General features: G+C 33.6%; 1 protein-coding gene across 1 annotated transcript in view; it reads right to left on the minus strand.

Moving 5' to 3' along the window:
• HDX (highly divergent homeobox) overlaps positions 1-11,374 on the minus strand; it is a 184,626-nt gene extending 173,252 nt beyond the window's left edge. Inside the window, exon 1 of the mRNA XM_072955847.1 lies at positions 11,331-11,374. The gene's annotated coding sequence lies outside the window, so the exon portion shown is untranslated. The remainder of the gene's footprint in view (positions 1-11,330) is intronic.
• Positions 11,375-16,800: the final 5,426 nt, after the last annotated feature.

Consider the following 16,800-nt stretch of genomic DNA (forward strand, 5'->3'; position numbering starts at 1 on the left):
TGACCTCTGCAGAATACTAAATTTCTAATTTGGATTTTACTTATTAAGGTACCTCATATTCTAGAAAAAGTACTAATGAAACTTGTTCACCTAGCAAATTTCCAAAACGAAACTGATTTCAAGCTCCACCGTGGTTTTTGAGATGTGATATATTACTAATATTCTTGGGTTTTTTTCTATTTAAACTGAGCATGTTTTCCCTGGATCATCACCTGGGAACTTGTTGGAAATGCACATCTAGGGGCCCCATGTACAGATTCAGAAACTCTGAGAGTAGGGCCCAACAACCAGTGTTAAGCAAGCCATGCAGGGAATTCTTATGTATAATAAAGGCTGAGATTCAGTACATTAAGCTGTAGCTTTTAGAGGGAACTGTGGAGGCAATTTCATTCCACAAACATTTATTTAGCTCCTATAATGTGTCAGTCAAAGAGAATTTATTAAACATGATTTTTGTCCTCAACATATTCAGTCTAGTATAGCATTCACAGACTTAAAGAGAGAATGCAATATAGTGAAATAGAGATGGAGTGGAAGCGGGCATTGTGAGTGGATCTAGGAAAATTAGTAGAATGAATATGAGTGATCAGCTTTCGCAGAGTGGAGTTCTATTTCTGGCATATCAATAGCTATATTACTGATATTTCTCCAAATACTTTTCCTTTTAGTCATGTTATTGATGCCAGAATAAAGTGAGAGATCAGAGACTCAGTTATTCTAATTTAGCAGTTGTGCAAAAACTGCTAAAAAATAATCAACATTTTGTATACATTCCTAAGTCCACTTTTCATGTCTCTCCCCAGGGCATAATGAAATTGATTCTTTTTTCCTTAATTCCAAATTGGAATTTATTTGTAGCATTTTACCACATATCTAGAGCACCTACATAATTACATTGATTGATTTCTGGAAGCAGCTTGAACCCTATTTATATGGGAAAGAAAATATACTGCTTTCTCAAGGTTAAACTGCCTTTCTTTACATTTCAAAGTGATTCTCAACCACTTGGGGAACTGGAGATACTTTTGCTAACATGACATAGTCATGGATCCTTTCCGTAGAAACATACACACATACAAATTTCCGTGATATTTATTGTGGGAGGAGACCATGGATTTCCTATAGATAATCTGGGAACTTGCTAGAGTGAGTATGGTCTAGAAAATAACTTTCATATTATGCATTTTGGGATGATCCACAAAGTGATTTATTTGGTTATAAGAGTTTTAGTAGTCCAGTCTAGTTCAGAGAAATTGATTGAAAATGGATTAGTTACTTTTTAGCTCCATGAAATGTGGACCATCCCAGAATGCCTCAAATCAGTATCATCTGCAAGTTTTCAACCCTTAATCCATACAAATATATCAACCAGACCCATAATTTGATCTGAAGTCACTTTTCCTTAGTAGAACTAAAAGATCTGAGAAATCGAAGGAACCAGTGGTCCTCAAGTCAAATCAAGGGAGATACTTTGAGACTACCTTTGCCCAAACAAGCAAAACGTATATGAGGAAGCCTCCATATACATACTTTGGTATCTGTTTTATAACAGAAGATAGCAAAAAAAAATCTAGTTTCTCCAAACCAATATTTGGGGTACAGGAAGAACTGAGGAAGGAAATGCAAAGAAGAGTTCTTAAAAATCCAGAATCATTTGACGAGCTTTTGTAAAACCACTGTTCACTAAAAATGCAGAGTTGAAATGGCTATTTTTGAGGTAAATTTATTAAGGAAAAAAACCTACCTCATTTTTTTACATCATCTTGCCATCACTTTTTATGGATAAGGAAAATTAAGTAAAAGGAAGCGAAGTGAATTATCTCAGGTCAATGGATGAGTAATTTACTAAATGGCATATTTTGGATGAAATAGAGTTGATGATTATTTGAAAGTGACTATTAACAATCATGGCATTTTCAGTCCTAGGTAGTGGATGAAGGTTGAAGAGCTAAGAATTGGCAAGATGAATTAACCGACCTAAGGGCTGAGTCTCAGCCAAGGTAGAACAAATGATTTGAAGCCATGTTAATAAAACAAAGTGCACATAGATGCCCAATAGTCAGAATCAGACAGTGAGGCCTAAATTATAGGCAGCCAGGGAAAACATAAAATAGCAGACATGTAGCAAAAATCAGCAGGCAAAATTCTGGATCCAGAGGTGTCAGACTGGATTACAAAAATCAAGAACTCAAAGAGAATAAGCATCTTTACAGCAGGCAAAATATTGGGAAAGCAGCATTAGAATCTAAGTTGGCAGGCAAAAAGTTGGTCAGATTTAAATACAAAGGTCAAGTTAAAAAAAAAGAAAAGAAACCAAACTGGATAAACTCAGGCCAGGCCAATTTGCTTTAACAAACAACCGAGAAAGTGAGTGGTCAGGAGTCAAGGAAGATCAAGAAACAGCAGTCATGGAAGCTTAAAACATACAGCATGTATAGGAAAAAGGACAAATATTAATGCTAAGGTGGATCCTCATAAATGAGGGATCTCTTCAGCCTTAAACATGAGCTTTTATAATCCTACTGTGGCAAGACTGGGCCATGGAAGTGGAGCAAGTGATTGGGAACACCTGACTGCGGTGAAGTGTGGGTGGAAATGTAGTAGCTTCTGGCAGTCAGTTCTGACAGTAAAACCCAAAAGAAAATATGAAGTGTTTGGAATGTGTTATAAGAATTTATAAGGTAACATCTTTCTTTCAAACTTAAATGAGTACCATTGTTTCCATTAGAGTAAATTTTCTAAATGACACATAGAAATTTTATTTGGTAAAGAAGTTTTTCATGACTCCTTTTCAGAAATGTATGCTCTTTTATACAACTGGCTTCCATTAAGCAAACTGTGTGAAAAATTATATATCATCATTTTATAAGCTTGCCTTAAAGTTTTTAAAATTGTTTTCAACTGAAATAAGGTGGATTTACAATATTATATTAGTTTGAGGTATACAGCATAGTGATTCAACATTTTTTTTAGATTATACTCAATTTAAAGTAATTATAAAATAGTGGCTATATTTCCCTGTACTGTACAATATATCCTTGTTGCTTACTTTTTTTATACATAGTAGTTTTATCTCTTAATTCCATACTCCTATCTTGCTCCTCCCCTCTTCCCTGTCTCCACTAGTAACCACTAGTTTGTTTTCTATATCTGTAAGTCTGTTTGTTTTGTTATATACATTTATTTGTTTGTTTTTTAGATTTTACATGTAACTGATAACATAGAGTGTGAGCTGGTCTTGAGATGAGTTAAGGCCGTGGGACACAAGGCCACGATCAGAGCATGTTTATAGTATGCAGTAAATAATTGCTCCATGCATGCATCAATTATATAAGATTTAGAGCAAAGGAAATAGAAGTACACATGTGCTAGAGATATTCTGTAAGCCTAATGAACAAAGAAACTCAGATTGTGCATGTACTGGCCAAGCACAGATAAAAGCAGGACAGGTGCATCAGAGGTGCGCACCTCCCTGTGGCAATAAAGTGCTGTTAACCCCATGGTGTCTCCGGCTGAAGTCTGTCCGGTACGGTGGCAACTCCTCATGCATTTTTTCATTTGGGCCACTCACCTCCTAGAACCCCACGTCAGCCTCCCCTGGCTGACATAGAGTATTTATTTTTCCTTGTCTGACTTATTTCATTAAGCATAATACTCTCTGGGTCCATCCACACTATTGCAAATGGCAGAATTTCATTCTTTTTTATGGATGAGTAGTGTTTACTATTTATATATATATACACCATATCTTTATCCATTCATCTGTTGACCAACACATAAGTTGCTTCCATATCTCGGCTATTGTAAATAATGCTTCTATGAACATTGGGGTGCATGTATATTTTCGAATTAGTAGTTTCATTTTGGGGTGATATATACCCAGGAGTGGAATTGCTAAATCATATGGTAGTTCTGTTTTTAGTTTTTTGAGGAAACTCCATACTGTTTTCCATAGTGGCTGTGCCAATTTACAGTCTCACTAACAGTGTACAGGAGTTCCCAATTCTACGCATCCTCACCAACATTTGTTATTTGTAATCTTTTTGGTGATGGTCATTCTGAGAGGTGTGAGGTAATATCTCATTATAATTTTGATTTGCATTTCTCTAATAATTAGCAATGTTGAGCATCTTTTCATGTGTCTGTTGGCCATCTGTAGGTCTTCTTTGGAAAAATGTCTATTCATGCCTTCTGCCCACTTTTTAATCAGGTTGTTTGTTTGACACTGGAGTTGTATGAGCTGTTTATGTGTTTTGGATATTAACCCCTTATATGTTAGATCATTTGCAAACATTTTCTCCTGCTCAATAGGTTGTATTTTTGTTCTGTCAGTGGTTTCCTTTGCTGTACAAAAAGCTTTTAAGTTTAATTAGGTCCTATTTGTTCATTTTGGTTTTTATTTCTTTTGCCTTAGGAGACAGGTCCAAAAAAATATTGCTACGATTTATGTCAAGGAGTGTTTTGCCTATGGTCTCTTCTAAGAGTTTTATGGTTTCAAGTCTTTAATCCATTTTGACTTTATATTTGTATATGGTGTTAGACAATGTTTAATTTCATTCTTCTACATGTAGTTGTCCAGTTTCCCCAGCACTGCTTATTGAATAGACTGTCTTTTCTCCATTGTATATTCTTGTCTCCTTTGTCATAGATTAATTGATCTTAAGTGCAAGGGTTTATTTCTGGGCTCCTTATTCTATTCCCTTGATCTATGTGTCTGTTTTTGTGCCAGTCCCATATTGTTTCTTGGGACAGTGTGAAGTCAGAGTGTGATACCTCTAGCTTTGTTTTTTATCAAGATTGCTTTGGCAAATCTGGGTCTTTTGTGATTCCATATCAATTTTAAAATTATTTGTTCTAGTTCTGTGAAAAATGTGGTTATTTTGATAGGAACTGCATTAAATCTGTAGACTGCTTTCGGTAGTATGGCCATTTTAACAATGTTAATTCTTCCAATTCAAGAACACAGGATATCTTTACATTTCTTTGTATCATTTTTAATTCATTCATTGATGTTTTATAGTTTTCAGAGTACAGGTGTTTTAACTTCTTGGTTAAGTTTATTCCTAAGTATTTTATTATTTTTGATGCAATTTTAACCCAGTTTGTTTCTTCAGATTCTCTTTCTTTTTTTAACATTTTTTATTGATTTATAATCATTTTACAGTGTGTCAAATTCCAGTGTAGAGCACAATTTTTCAGTTATACATGAACATATATATATTCATTGTCACAATTTTTTCTCTGTGAGCTACCATAAGATCTTGTGTATAATTTCCCTGTGCTATACAGTATAATCTTGTCTATCTATTCTACAATTTTGAAATCCCATCTATCCCTTCCCAGCCTCCGCTTCCTTGGCAACCACAAGTTTGTATTCTACATCTATGAGTCTATTTCTGTTTTGTATTTATGTTTTGTTTGTTTGGTTTTTTTTTTTAGATTCCACATATGAGCGATCGCATAGGGTATTTTTCTTTCTCTTTCTGGCTTACTTCACTTAGAATGACATTCTCCTGGAGCATCCATGTTGCTGCAAATGGTGTTATGTTGTCGGTTTTTATGGCTGAGTAGTATGCCATTGTATAAATATACCACAGCTTCTTTATCCAGTTCATCTTTTGATGGACATTTAAGGTGTTTCCATGTTTTGGCTATTGTAAATAGTGCTGCTATGAACATTGGGGTGCAGGTTCTCTTTCTGATAGTTAATTATTAGTGTATAGAAAAGCAACCAATTTATGTATATTAATCCTTGTATTCTACAACTTTACTAAATTTGTGTATTAGTTCTAATAGTTTTTGTAAAGATTTTAGGGTTTTGTATATATATATATATATATATATATATATATATATATATACGTATGTGTGTGTGTGTATATATACATATATATATATAGTGTCATCTGCAAACCGTGACAGTATTACATCTTCTTTTCCAATTTGGATGCCTTTTCTTTCTTTTTCTTGTCTGATTGCTGTGTCTAGGACTTCCTATATTATGTTAAATGGAGGTGGCTAGACAGGGCATCCTTGTCTTATCCTGACTTTAGAGAAAAGGCTTTCAAGTCTTCAGTGTTGAGTATAATGTTAGCTGTGGATTTGTTATAAATGCCTCTTATCTTGTTTAGGTCTTCTACCCGTTTTTGGATTGGGTTGCTTATTTTTCTCTTATTGAGTCGTAGGATCTGCTTATATATTCTGGAGATCAAGCCTTTGTGGGTTTCATTTGCAAAAATTTTCTCCCATTCCGTAGGTTGTCTTCTTGTTTTATTTATGGTTTCTTTTGCTGTGCAGAAGCTTGTAAGTTTCACTAGGTCCCATTTGTCTATTCTTGATTTTATTTCTAATAGGAGAAAATTTTTGAGATGTATGTCAGATAATGTTTTGCCTATGTTTTCCTCTAGGAGGTTTATTGTATCTTGTCTTATGTTTAAGTCTTTGATCCATTTTGATTTGATTTTTGTGTATGGTGTAAGGGAGTGTTCTAGCTTCATTGATGTACATGCTGCTGTCCAGTTTTCTCAACACCATTTGCTGAAGAGAGAGTCTTTATTCAAATCAAAACTACAATGAGGTATCACCTCACACCAGTCAGAATGGCCGTCATTCAAAAATCCACAAATGACAAATGCTGGAGAGGCTGTGGAGAAAGGGGAACCCTCCTACACTGCTGGTGGGATTGCAGTTTGGTGCAGCCATTGTGGAAAACAGTGTGGAGATTCCTCAAAAGATGAGGAATAGACTTACCATATGACTCAGGAATCCCACTCCTGGGCTTATATCCAGAAGGAACCCTACTTCAAGATGACACCTGCACCCCAATGTTCATAGCAGCACTATTTACAATAGCCAAAATATGGAAACAGCCCAAATGTCCATCAACAGGTGACTGGATGAAGTGGTGGTATATTTATACAATGGAATACTACTCAGCCATAAAACCCGACAACATAATGCCATTTGCAGCAACATGGATGCTCCTGGAGAATGTCATTCTAAGTGAAGTAAGCCAGAAAGAGAAAGAAAAATACCATATTAGATCGCTCATATGTGGAATCTAAAAAACAAAAACCAAAACAAACAAACAAACAAAAAACAAAGCATAAATACAGGACAGAAATAGACTCATAGACAGAGAATACAGACTTGTGGTTGCCAGGGGGGTAGAGGGTGGGAAGGGATATACTGGGATTTCAAAACTGTAGAATAGATAAACAAGATTATACTGTATAGCACAGGGAATCACAGAGGAATAAATGTGATAATGAGTGTGTATATGTCCATGTATGACTGAAAAATTGTGCTGAATACTAGAATTTGACACAACATTGTAAAATGATTATAAATCAATAAAAATGTTTAAAAAATAAAAAATAAATAAATGCCCCTTGTCCTGTTGAGATATAGTCCCTCTATAACCACTTTGTTGAGAGTTTTTATCTTGAATGGATGTTGAATATTGTCAAATGGTTTTTCTGTGTCAATTGATATGATCATGTGACTTTTTCTTTCCTTTAGTTAACGTGGTGTATCACATTGATTAAGAAATTTTATACTTAATATTTTTACTTCATTACAAATCCCCAATCTGCTTAAGATTTGTGCTGTGTTGTCTAGATTAACATCCCTTTGTTGATCACTGTAATTGAGTTTGACTGTATCATCTCAAATTTATTTGGTGAAACAATGCCTAGGAAAGGAGTTGTAATGAACTTGTTTGAGCTGTGTTGTAACATAACCCATTTTTTCCCAGTTGGTATGATAGATGAGAGCCTTCTATAGATTCTAAAAATCTAAATCAATAGTGTTGGCAGTACAGATTTCTAATTAGGATTCAATAATTTAGTATGATAGGAGCCATTTTGTTAACATTTAACATATTCAATTGGCAATCTAGCCTAAAGTCATGCATAGTTGTTGCTTATGGTAGCCTGCCATTATTTCGTTCTTTGCAGCCAAAGCTTTAGTGTTAAGATGTTGTGTAGCAATCTCAAAAGCACAGTTCTTTGTATCTTTAAAACCTGGAGAATCTGCTACGTTGAGTAATGGTAGTTTCAAGGGATCTGCCATTTTAATTTCTTTAAATTTTTAGCATTGATGTAGAGTCTTTTATATCCCTACCTACTTGTATTGTTCTTCCTGCCCCCAGAGGCATTATATTCAAAGAAATTTGATAGTTTAAAAAGTAGACACACTAAATATTCTTCTAAGTGGGTAGGAAGAGGAATTGGTGACTAACGACAGTGGTATGCTGGAGCCTGCTAGCCCTTGCTTAGGAGAGCTGATTGTGTGCATGCCTTCCCAATTCTGTCACTTCAGTAGCTTTAAGTCAGCTATGGTGGAAGTAGTAACATAACAAAAATCAGTAGACAGTACAAATCAGAGTTTCCTCCTCACCAGGGAGCCAGTTCAATTATTTACCAACACACTGAGGGCATAGGAAAAGGAAAATATGAGGACACAGTATTGGAGAAGTAGTTTGAAGCTAACTGGGAGGGATTGGTTAACTTGTTTTTGTTACAATTAAAATATGAGGTACAGCTGAAAAATGAGTCCAAGTTTGGAGGGAGTGAAAACACTTCAATGTATTTGTACTCACAAATTCACTTTCTAATTTCACATAGAATAATACTTTGAAAGTGAATCAAATCTAATTTAATCTTTTGGACTTGTTATTGAGTAAGTTATTTGATAATGATTATAATTTACCTTAAGTTTTACCTCTAACTTTACAAAAATGAATCATAAGCATCCTTAAAAATGTGAAACATGGGATAGCATATTTCTTATAAGGAAGTTGATTTAAGTTAGGTAAATTTACAAGAATATTGGTCAAGGGAGTTTTCAATTTAAGCTGATCTTGACAAGGGCTTCATCAAATGGGTCAAGGTTGTGACTGAAAGTATAAAGCAAGAGCTAGAACTAAGTGATCATAAATGGAGGCAGAAGCTTCAGAAACAGAGTTGAATGCTTAAATAATGTGTAAAATATTACGGAACTAAAAGTAATGCTTATCCAAGTCAACATTAAGACTGCAACAGGCCAAGAGAACTCTCTTTTAGAGACACATGGCATAAACCTATTTGTAAATCAGTGTCTTCTTTTAGTGAAGCTAATCTGAATATTCTAAACAAACTCACCTGGAGATAATGGTTAATACTCTCAAAGTATAATCTCTACTTAGATTGGTATTCTAATACTATGGAAAAATTGTTGAATATAACTTAGAATTATAGGGCTGCCAAGGATCATAAACATTCATCTAGTCAACTCTCCTCTTTCTAAATAAACCTGTTCCTAAGCAACATTCCAGTAATATTTTCAATCTGTGTGTCATGATCAATAAACTATGAAGACTCAGCATACATGAATAATTTAGGGTGGTAATCATATAAAACTTACAAACTCGGGCCTTTTTAAACTCAGAACTAATCTACATTTATTAAGTTCCAACAATATTGAACACTGTACTGGATATATTCCTATATGTCATCTCGTTTAATCTTCAGGAGAGGAGTGTGTTAACTCTGTTTTACAGATATGAATATTAAATGTGAATAATCATTATTTTACTGAATGCAATAAAGCAAAAATTATAAACATTTCATTAAACTGATCTTAATTAGCATCCATTTTGTATAGTCAAAGAGAGATTTTAGATTTTTTTAAATAGCTAACACTTACAAAAAAAGCAAAGCCCATACTTTCCTTCCTTAGGGTGTGCTTCTGTTCCTTTTTTCTCATCCACACCTAGCGATGGTAATACTTGCCCTCTCATTGAGTGATAACCTTTTACCAGATACTGAATAAATGCTTTATGTATATTCTCTCATTTAAGCCCTACAATAATGTTGTGAGATTAGCCCCATTTTCAGAGGAGGAACCAAGTCTCAGAGACGTTAACCTGAGAACATTTGTAAACCCAATATTAGGAAACCCAGGAATCAAACTTAGTTGCACCTAACTTCAAAGCTCATCATTTATAAGTACCTTCCTATATTGCCTTCTATGCTCATGTGATATTCACGTTCTTTGAAAAGATATCCTATTGGGGAAATCTGATTATGGACTGGATAATAGATGATACAAAGAAATCATTTTCATTTTGTTAGGTATGATGTTAACAGTGATTATGTAACAAATGTCCAGGCTTAAAGAAATACATACAGTTATATGTAGAGGTGAAAAGATGTGATGTCTGGGTTTTGCTTTGTAATATTTCAGTGAAAGAAAGGTTTAGATAAAGCAAAATAATAACAGCTTTTGAATTTCAGTTATGGATGTATGGGGGCTTCTTCTCTCTTTACGTTTGTGGATATTTAACATTTACATAATTATTATTTTTAAAAAAGTAATGAGCCTAATACCATCAATCCCTCTGTAGCCCTATTGTGCCTCAGTTCCACTGCAATGGCCAAGGGAAGAGGTACTTATATTCTTATCTGCTTCATACTTTCTACCTAAGGGGTCATGCACAGCAGAACCAACAGGTCCATCCTCCCTATTTCTTGCCAAGAATGAGCTACTTTAAGTCTTAGGTGCCAATAAATCTTGAAGGTAATAGAAATTCATAACTACAGGAAGTTATAATATGCTCATTATACACTGTCCACTCTATCAAAAAAAGTCACACTCCTTTATGACACTAACACCTTACACAAGCCTAATTTACCTCATACAACCTATCACTATGTGATATTTTATTATATATTAACATGTTGATTGTGTTTTTCTTTCCCCACTCGATTATCTCGACTATAAGCTCCATGAGGGAAAGGATCTTGTCTGTCTTGTGTGCATCTATATTCCAAGAAGCTGAAACAGTGCCTGACATGTAGTAGGCACTCAATAAATATTTGTTGATTGAATAGACAAATAAATAAAGGCCTAGCTGCAGTCATTTGTGGATTTCTGCCACTAGGCAAGGAAAACATTAATACATAAGATTCATTACTATATGCTCAAATATAAATAGGTCAGTTGGGGGCTCAGAAAGAGATAGCTTTCCTGTGATGGCCAGGTGATAGTGGTACAAATGTGTCCACGTGTCAGGGGTTTGTAAATGGCTTGAATAATACAGTACCAATTCCCATTCTGAAGAATGTTTAGAACAATGAAGATCTCTAATCATCTTCCGTCTTGGTTAGGGGTCTGCATGAACCAAGGCTAACGACATTGAATCATACTATTATAGGCTTCAGAATCTGAGTGTCTGAAGTCTCCAGAATTACTTAAGGTCACTGAAAGGTTGGTAAAGGGACCAAGGTCTCTTGCTTCTCAGGTAGATGGAGATCCTTACTCAGTATTCATTGCCGTATATTTGTTACCTGAGTCTGGGCCCGGGACTGAGAACCTGCTTCATCTCTGTTCATCTTGCCCTAGAGTAAGAAAAAAAAGAAACAATTTCTTAGACTGCTATCCTATGCTCTGGAAAATTTTAATGCTAAAGTACACTTTACCTATAGTAGATCAACCCCTTTATTGGATGAGTGGTAGAGAGAGGGAACAATTAAGCAATAATACCATGAAAGGGATAGAAGATGAAGAGGAGTGGATGTTACAGAGAAAGAGTGGAAGCAAAGACAGATTTTGCCTACTTCTCAACTGGGGGCACGAATATTTGAGCTCCTACATGACTGCACTCTTAAGTGTCTCTCTAAAATGATACATTTTAAATTTCTATGACAAATATCAAATTTGAAGGAGAATCATACTTTTATAAGCAATATATAATTACCTGAAAAAGGTCACCTGACATTGGAAGAGCTAGAATGGGAATAGAATATGTTCTGGGTTTTATAAGAGTAGCGTGAACACACTAGCACAACACTTGTGAAATTCCTTATAACTGTGAAGAAACTACTGGATCATGTGCAAATAGGATAAGTGTACTTCTTTTTAATTAACTAATATACAAACTTAGTGAGTACCTGAAGTGTTAATGTTTGAAATTATTCAGTTTTAAAGTCTATATTCTATAAATGAAGGCATTTTCAATCTAAATTACATCATATGTTAGATAGTAACATTACCTTACAAGCCACAATTTTATAGAAAGATACACCATACCCTGACAAAAAAGAAAAGCAAGAATATTATAAGCATCTCAAACATGTAGTCAAGAAAATTCTAGAAATAAGAACAATTTATCTGAAGTAATAAAATGTTCATATGTGCTGCCCACCATACAAAAAAGAGGTATATCCCAGGTTCAGGAAAGTGCTACATAAGAGAACAACTGGGGTGGGGAGGGGGACTACAAAGGCCTATCATACATACCATTGCTGAAATACTACAAATACTTCAAGGACCATGAAGTTAGATATCATCTTAACTGTAGTTAAGCCTATTAATATAAATTTTCCAAGCTACAGGCAAGACTAATGTTGGTTACACACCATTCTTAGAGTAATTAAATGCTTAAATCTCTCCACAGTCACCACTACTATCACCCACCCACCCACCCCAGTTGTATTATATTCCCCAGTAAGAGAAATAATGATAATGATTAAGACAAAATGGAGTCCACAAAGGCGTAAAATTTAGGTGTACCAATAGCTTCATGAGGAGGAGGGTTTTTTTTTAATCAAATCAGGTAAAAGGAATATGAATAGTACTAGACTAGTACAATACCTCCTTTCCTTCCCAAGTGGTTGATGTAAGATAGGACAAAGAAACATTGAACCAGGGTAAAGCCAAGAGAAAAGCTGACGTGGGCAACTTAGAAAACTCTGCTACCAGAAGAGGACTCAGGTAAAAAGAGGCACAGAACAGGTACCTCAGACTTTTCTTTAATCTGAAGAAGACAGTGACCTTGAAAGTCATACATAGTTTGGCCCAGCTGATTGTAACATCTTTACTGTGTATATTCATTAGTATAAACCTGAGAGACTTCTATTTCCAGCATTATGGTCATAAACATGAAAAGTTTCTTAGTATAGTATACCTAGAAATGCTGACAAAATAACAGTGTCATTTTAAATGCATAGGTAGGCTTGCAAAAAACTAAAGGAAGGACTTACATTTCAGTAATGAAAGATAAGGTTATACTCATCAACCCCTCCTGAGAAAACAAATTAAGATATTGGATGAAATATTTTTTTTAAAAATCTCTTTAGAAACAACAAAGAAATGATAAAATAGTTGGAAACTACCAGGCAAAATTTGAAGGAAAAGTGAGAATCCAGAGAGGTAAGAACACAGAAGCTACTTTGGTCCTGAAAGCACTTGGCAAACTAGGAAAATTTGAACTTTGTAAGCTGGGTCCTCAAAATATAGACCCTTAGAGGAAAAGTAAAAGATAAGTACACTATTTTTGTTGCACAAATACACATCAGCTGTATCATCCAGAAAACCGCAATCTGTGAATTTAACAAGGTAACATACTTGTAGAGTCCCTAGGCATCAAGGAACAGATGCAAATGTTCCCTGGATAAAATTGCTTTTATTCTGTGTCTCACATTGTTTCCACAATTAATGTTCAAGTCACAGTAAGAAACATGCAATGATAATAAAATATATAAAGAACTCAGTTACCAAAAGTAAAACTAGTGGGAAAAAATAGCAAGTCCAAACAGACTTCAGATAGTAAAATTATCAGAAATACCTTTAAAACAACTATAGTTACTAGGATTAAAGAATTAAAAGAGAATATTAACAGTTTTGGAGGGAATAAAAAATTACAAAAAGTGATTAAGCAGACTTGATGGAAATTATGAAAGTAAAAAATACAATAGCAAAAAATTTAAAATAAAATGTATGCCTCTTAATAGGAAATTAGACATAACTGAAGAGATAATTTATCAACTGGAATATAAAACAGAAGATATTAGGTACAATGCAAGGATAGAGAGCTAAGAAGTTTGAAAATACAGAAGAGAAGTAGGAGGCATAAGAAACAGAATGACAAATTGTAGCATGTGGTTAATTAGAATCCCAGAAAGAGAAAAGACAAAGAATGGGGTAGAAAGAATATTTAAAGATATTGGTTATGAATTTTCCATTCATGACAAAAGACACCAATGATTCAAGAAATTTAATGAATCCTAAAAAAGGTAGATAAAAGAAACCCACTCATAGAACATCAAAATGAAACAGTCAAACACCAAAGAGAAAAAGAAAACTTTAACAATAATCTAAGAAAAGAAACATTATCTTCAAAGGAGTGGCAAGTAAACTGATATTTGATTTCTCAGTGGCAGCAATAAAAGTCAAAAGACAGTGAAATAATATATTCATTGTTCTGAAAAAAAACTGCCAACTTAGAATTCTATATGCAGTAAAAAATATCTTTCAAGAAGAATATAAAATGAAAACATTATCAGACAAAAATAAATGAAATAATTAATATAAGACAACCTCCACAAAAAATACTTCAAAAAATGTTTTTAAGGAAGAAAAAGAAGTGATTCTAATTAGAGAAATGGAGAGAAAGAAACTGGTAAATATGTGGATAATTTTAAATAAATATATTCTGTATAAAACAGTAATAATAAGGTCTTATGGGATTCAGTTTTTAAGAAAGTATAAAATTAAAATACATGACATCAATAACATAAGTTAAAAGACAGTAAATGGAATTAAAGTGCTGGAAATTTTTTGTAAAGTCTGGGAAGAGGAGAAAGAATTTTGTTGACTTTAAACTCTTATTTTTTAAGGTGGCTGTTGAAATTTATGGAGTAAACACTAAAAAATGAGAAACGGAATCTATAATTTCAAAAAATCATGCAGTAACTTGAAAGATTAAAGCAAAACCAGTGATAAAAAAGTTATAGGAATAGAAAGGAACAGTCAGAAATAATACAAAAAACAAAATAAAATGGTAAATATAACTTCAAATGTATCACTGATTACATTAAATGTAAATAGATCAATGTTCTATTTCAAAGGTAAGATTGTAAAGTTGTGGGGAAAAATCCAACTATATGATTTAAAAGAGTACCATATAAAATCTAAGGCTAAGAAAGTTTGTAACTAAAAGAATAGAAAAATTTATATCACGAAAATTTTAATTTTTAAAAAGCAACATAGCTATGTATTCATTTTTATCATTATTAATTTATTTATTAATTAAAAACTCTTATAGCTATGATTGACAAGATAGACTTTAACGTAGAAAAAAATCACTATAGAGTAAGTAAGTTACTTCATGGTGATAGCTTCAATTCATCAAGATAATGCAAAATAACCAGCTTGTATGCATATAATAACATAGCCTTAATATATATAAAGTAAAACTTGACAGAGGAGGGTGGGAAGGGACAGACTGTGAGTTTGAAATTTGTAGATACTGACAGGCATATGTAGAATAGATAAACAAGATTATACTGTATAGCACAGGGAAATATATACAAGATCTTGTGGTAGCTCACAGTGAAACAAATATGTGACAATGAATATATGTATGTTCATGTATAACTGAAAAATTGTGCTCTACACTGGAAATTGACACAACATTGTAAAATAACTATGACTCAATAAAAAATGTTTAAAAAACTTGACAGAAACACAAGAGGAAACAAAGACATCTCATTGGTTAATAAAAAAATAAGAATAAATCAGTAAACACATAGAAGATTTTAATGAGCTAAATAACAAACTTGACAAAATGTTTCCAACACAAACTGAATAATAAAAACTGAATCCAACAACTGCAAGGTACACACACTCTTTCAGACATAACATATCAATTTTTGTAAATGCCAGAACTGGGCCTTGAAGCTTATTCTGGCAAATGCAGAAATCTATATCATGAAGTGGGATACTACCATAATAAAAATATAAAATATACAGCTTCAGCTAAGGGGTTGGGTATTGGATGGTAAGAAAACTGATACTGGAGTTTGGAACGATGGTGATCCATGCCATGAAGTGTCAAGGACTCTGGTAAAATGGTTTTCTGAAATAACTAAGGAAGCAAATCATATTATATCCACAAATTTCAATGATAGAAATCATATAGAGTATGTTTCCTGGCAATACATGTTAAGACAGAGAGAGAGAGAGAGATTGTCAAATCAACTATAAGACACTGATGAAAGAAACTGAAGACAACACAAACAGATGGAAAGATATACAGTGTTCTTGGGTTGAAAGAATCAATATTGTTAAAATGACTATACTATCCAAGGAAATCTACAGACTCAATGCAATCTTTATCAAGTTACCAATGGCATTTTTCACAGAACTAAGACAAAAAATTTTTAAATTTGTATGGAAACACAAAAGACCCCGAATAGCCAAAATAATCTTGAGAAAAAAGAAGAATCACACTCCCTGACTTTAGACTATACTACAAAGCTACAGTCATCAAAACAGCATGGTACAGCCAAAACCAGACACATGAATCAATAAAACAGAATAGAAAGCTCAGAAATAAACCACATACTTATGGTCAATTAATCTGTGACAAATAAGGCAAGAATATACAATGGAGAAAAGACAGTCTTTTCAATAAGTGGTGCTGTGAAAACTGGACAGCTTCATGTAAAAGAATGAAATTAGAACATAGTCTAACACCATATACAAAAATAAACTCAAAATGGATAAAAGATCTACATGTAAGACTGAAACTCTAAAACTCCTAGAGGAAAACATAGGCAGAAAACTCTTTGACATAAGTCACAGCAATTTTTTTTTGGATCTATCTCCTAGATTAATGGGAAAAAAAGCAAAAATAAACAAATAGGATCTAATTAAACTTAAAAGCTTTTTCATAGCAAAGGAGACCATAAACAAAACAAAAAGACAACCTATGAAATGGGCAAAAGTATTTGAAAGTGATGTGACAAGGAATTA

The sequence above is a fragment of the Vicugna pacos genome, chromosome X (genome assembly GCF_048564905.1).
Source record: "Vicugna pacos chromosome X, VicPac4, whole genome shotgun sequence".
In the NCBI taxonomy this organism is placed as follows: domain Eukaryota; kingdom Metazoa; phylum Chordata; class Mammalia; order Artiodactyla; family Camelidae; genus Vicugna; species Vicugna pacos.